Source organism: Schistocerca americana, chromosome 3, assembly GCF_021461395.2.
Source record: "Schistocerca americana isolate TAMUIC-IGC-003095 chromosome 3, iqSchAmer2.1, whole genome shotgun sequence".
In the NCBI taxonomy this organism is placed as follows: domain Eukaryota; kingdom Metazoa; phylum Arthropoda; class Insecta; order Orthoptera; family Acrididae; genus Schistocerca; species Schistocerca americana.
Window position 1 is genome coordinate 590732918 of NC_060121.1, and position 5000 is coordinate 590737917.

Genomic DNA, 5000 nt, shown 5'->3' on the forward strand with positions numbered 1-5000 from the left:
CTGGTGAGGTTTCCCGTGTTGAGTCAAATTAAGCCGCAGGCTCCACTCCTGGTGGTGCCCTTCCGTCAATTCCTTTAAGTTTCAGCTTTGCAACCATACTTCCCCCGGAACCCAAAAGCTTTGGTTTCCCGGAGGCTGCCCGCCGAGTCATCGGAGGAACTGCGGCGGATCGCTGGCTGGCATCGTTTATGGTTAGAACTAGGGCGGTATCTGATCGCCTTCGAACCTCTAACTTTCGTTCTTGATTAATGAAAACATACTTGGCAAATGCTTTCGCTTCTGTTCGTCTTGCGACGATCCAAGAATTTCACCTCTAACGTCGCAATACGAATGCCCCCGCCTGTCCCTATTAATCATTACCTCGGGTTCCGAAAACCAACAAAATAGAACCGAGGTCCTATTCCATTATTCCATGCACACAGTATTCAGGCGGGCTTGCCTGCTTTAAGCACTCTAATTTGTTCAAAGTAAACGTGCCGGCCCACCGAGACACTCACTCAAGAGCACCCTGGTAGGATTGCAACGGGGTCCGCCTCGGGACGCACGAGCACGCACGAGGCGCGTCGCACGCCTTCAGCTCGCCCCACCGGCAGGACGTCCCACGATACATGCCAGTTAAACACCGACGGGCGGTGAACCAACAGCGTGGGACACAAATCCAACTACGAGCTTTTTAACCGCAACAACTTTAATATACGCTATTGGAGCTGGAATTACCGCGGCTGCTGGCACCAGACTTGCCCTCCAATAGATACTCGTTAAAGGATTTAAAGTGTACTCATTCCGATTACGGGGCCTCGGATGAGTCCCGTATCGTTATTTTTCGTCACTACCTCCCCGTGCCGGGAGTGGGTAATTTGCGCGCCTGCTGCCTTCCTTGGATGTGGTAGCCGTTTCTCAGGCTCCCTCTCCGGAATCGAACCCTGATTCCCCGTTACACGTTACAACCATGGTAGGCGCAGAACCTACCATCGACAGTTGATAAGGCAGACATTTGAAAGATGCGTCGCCGGTACGAGGACCGTGCGATCAGCCCAAAGTTATTCAGAGTCACCAAGGCAAACGGACCGGACGAGCCGACCGATTGGTTTTGATCTAATAAAAGCGTCCCTTCCATCTCTGGTCGGGACTCTGTTTGCATGTATTAGCTCTAGAATTACCACAGTTATCCAAGTAACGTGGGTACGATCTAAGGAACCATAACTGATTTAATGAGCCATTCGCGGTTTCACCTTAATGCGGCTTGTACTGAGACATGCATGGCTTAATCTTTGAGACAAGCATATGACTACTGGCAGGATCAACCAGGGAGCTGCGTCAACTAGAGCTGAGCAGCCGGCCGCCCGGGAGTGTGTCCCGGGGGCCCGCGCGAACACGCAAGCGTCCGCTCAATTATTCTGCAAACAGGAGGAGGCTGACCTCCCCTGCACCATACACCTCGAAACCCTCTCAGGTCCCGGCGGCGCGCAGCGCCGTCCTAAGTACTTGGTCGGGTTCGAGAGAGGCGCAATCGCCCGGAGTTTGGCGAGTAGACGCTTTAGGTGCGACCACCCGTGCTCCCAACTGAGCTTGCCGCTGCCGACAGAGGCCCGGGAGCGTGCTGTCGTGGCATTGCCGGCGGGAGACAACACGCGCCACCTACGGTGACCGGCAGCTCCAACGCCAGCGCCACAGAAGGACAAAAGCCCCACTTGGGTGCCGAAGCGAACTCTCCCAGCACAGCGCACGCGCCAACACGTCCGCACAGCTGCGATACAAACCACCTGCGAGAACCGCAGAGGCGACCGAGCAGCAGACGGCGTCGCGGCGCCGAGCGCCGGGCGGCGGCGCATCCTCAGCGCACACAGTCCTCAATCGGACCAGCACACTGCAGATGTCCACCGCACTTCGCACCGGGCCCGCGAGGACCTACTTTGGCCGCACGGCGCCGCGTGCAGGGTGCGCCGGCGCGCAGCTGCGCCGCCTGCCGCCTCCGTCGGCCGGCGCGCCTGCCAGTGGCCGCCCCCACCAGCCGGCTGTAGCGCGTGCGCCCACGCACCGCGCGGCCAGCACGCCGGGAGGCCCCCCCCTCACCGGCCGGGGCCGGTCCCACCCAGCCACCGCCGCGTATCGCTTCACACCCACATGCCATTCACGTTCGTGGGCATGGTGGGTATCGCTGAAACAACCGGTTGGTAGCTCAACCGATCGTCGCCATCACTGATTCACCTCTAGCGAGAACAACCGCACCACAACGGTTTACCAGTTGTTCATTTGCGTAACGTCACCAGCAAACGTAGGCGTCCATCGCCATTTGCAAATTCAACGATTGTTGCATGCCTGTGTCAGGTGTCACGACACACTATGTCTGCCCACATACACGCAACAACATGTGCACGATTCGCAAACACGTGGAACGTGGCCCCCGTACGTATGCGATGTCCATTGCGCGAACGACTGTCAACCGGCCTCTGTCGCATGTCGCAGATGTGGAACGCAGTGCACCATGCTATCACGGTGTGTGAGAAGAGACGACAACGTCTGACAACACGCGCCACTACATCAACAGACGGCTCATGCTGATCGCCATCCAGGGCATACCACACTGCAATCCAGCTCTTATAGGGAGACGACACGTAGCTGCGTGCACAACATTTGGACCGCATGGTTCGCCGTTGTTGGCGCAGTCGTTGTACGGTCACATGTACCACGATGTATCATTCAGTACATGAGGACCAATGTGCAGTACAGTGTGTGATTTGGACGTACAATATCAGCGGACAGTTGACACAGGCCATACCACAGCGTAGGCTAAGTGCTTCGCCATGCGAATGCCAATGAACAACTGCGAATGCCAATGAACAACTGCAAAGGGCATTGAGCATGTACGTCCTGCTGCCATCCACATTACAGTGTATAGCTGCAAGGTGTTTAACATGAAGCGATACACTGGGGACCGGGCAGTGCGAGTAGCAAACTATATTGCGGGGGTTGCAGTTAGGCAACACTACACTAATTTAACGCGTCGTATGACAATTACAGAGCAGGTTAAGGCCCAACGTGTGTTGGGTTAAGGCCCAACGTGTGTTGGGTTAAGGCCCAACGTGTGTTGGGTTAAGGCGCAACATAGGTTAGGTTAAGGCGCAACATAGGTTAGGTTAAGGCGCAACATAGGTTAGGTTAAGGCGCAACATAGGTTAGGTTAAGGCGCAACATAGGTTAGGTTAAGGCGCAACATAGGTTAGGTTAAGGCGCAACATAGGTTAGGTTAAGGCGCAACATAGGTTAGGTTAAGGCGCAACATAGGTTAGGTTAAGGCGCAACATAGGTTAGGTTAAGGCGCAACATAGGTTAGGTTAAGGCGCAACATAGGTTAGGTTAAGGCGCAACATAGGTTAGGTTAAGGCGCAACATAGGTTAGGTTAAGGCGCAATATAGGTTAGGTTAAGGCGCAATATAGGTTAGGTTAAGGCGCAATATAGGTTAGGTTAAGGCACAATATAGGTTAGGTTAAGGTACAATATAGGTTAGGTTAAGGTACCGTATAGGTTAGGTTAAGGTACAGTATAGTTTAGCTTAAGGTACACATTGTTGTAAGGAAAGGTGTAATGGGGGGGGGGGGGGCGGCCGGTCGGTTTGTTGATTGTGATAATAGTAAGTGGATGCCTGCGGCATCATCTGATTTGCCACGTCAGGATACACCTTTGGCTCATGACAGGCGGCGCTCCGATTCCATGCTTGTGGGAGACCTGTGTCTTTCATTCCTGCCATTGTTTGTGTGCTGTGAGAGGAGGCAGTATTGTGATGTTGGGTGCACCCCTGTGTAGGACATGTGTGGGTGTTGGTGGCTTAGCTGAGCAATGGTGGTTGTCGGGAGGGTGGGATATTCCGTTTTCTGAGTGGACCTCCCAGTCTGGTTATGACAGTGTGGATTGTCTCATGTGGCGGAGAGGATGCACTGGGTGTTGTTCCATGCTGGTGCTTACATATTGTCTGTGTGCGTGTTACAGGCGGAGAGTAGTGCGTGATAAGAGTGTGTGGCTGACGTGTGGTTGTGATTGTGAGCAGAGTCTTTCAGCATGTATACGGACAGTTGTATATATTATCTGTATTCTGATGGGTCTATCTATTACTAATCAGCGCCGTGTATACGTTTAATCCGGTTCCAGTCGAAACTGTTGTATCTCTGTACATTAGTGCCACGGCGAGCGCGCTATGTAGCTACTCGTCTCGGCAGCTTCCACCGGTGTATGGCAAATGATTATAAGCAATGCGTCGAGTCGTCAATACCGATAGTGTGACGTCGCATGTCTGGGGTGGGGGACGCTGCGCCCTTCCGGTGGGTCATGGCCTAGAAAGACGCTCCCCACGCAGGGGGGCTTGGACTGTCATAAACTCTTCCGAGTAATATACTTGCCGTACGTTTTTGCGACTGCGAGTGCAACGCCCACCGGTACCGACATGGATGGAGCGCCTCCTAGCTGACCGCTCAGCATCGGCATTCGTACAGAGAGCAACGCGATCGCGTCTCTAGCTCGTAACTGGTACAGCTCGCAGCTCATGTATAGGGACAGCGGGAATGTCGCATATTGGACATAACTCTTCATGACACGCAAGTTATAGGGGTGGATTGCACATTGCGACTGCGGGAAAAGTCCGCCGTTCGTCCGCTGGAGTTGCGAGTTCGGCGGTTGGGGTGGGGCGCCGGTGGAGTGATTGCCGGTCGACGATTTCGTGCGGCAAAGGCGCTGGCGTTGGGGTGCTGTGGTCGACAGAGGACGCAGGCTTTGTGGGTGGGGTCGAAAGATGGGCACTGTGGGCCCATCGCTGTCTTAGTCGGCTTGGCGTCTCATAGATGGCGGTATCGTCGTTGCAGGACGTCATGCTGCGGGAGACCTACAGATGGCGGTATGTTTTGTGGTGCGCTCGACATGGCGGACGTAGTGCATGTGGTTTCGCCGTATTTTCATAGAGGGCGATACTGTTTTGCCGGCATGGTTGGCGTAGTTCCGTCGGATCCC

The 5000-nt window shown here is 54.5% G+C and overlaps 1 non-coding gene across 1 annotated transcript in view; it reads right to left on the reverse strand.

Moving 5' to 3' along the window:
• LOC124608839 overlaps positions 1 to 1311 on the reverse strand; it is a 1910-nt gene extending 599 nt beyond the window's left edge. The window contains exon 1 of the ribosomal RNA XR_006979398.1: positions 1 to 1311. This exon is cut by the window's left edge and continues 599 nt beyond it. This is a non-coding gene — a ribosomal RNA (small subunit ribosomal RNA).
• Between the last annotated feature and the right edge of the window lie 3689 nt (positions 1312 to 5000).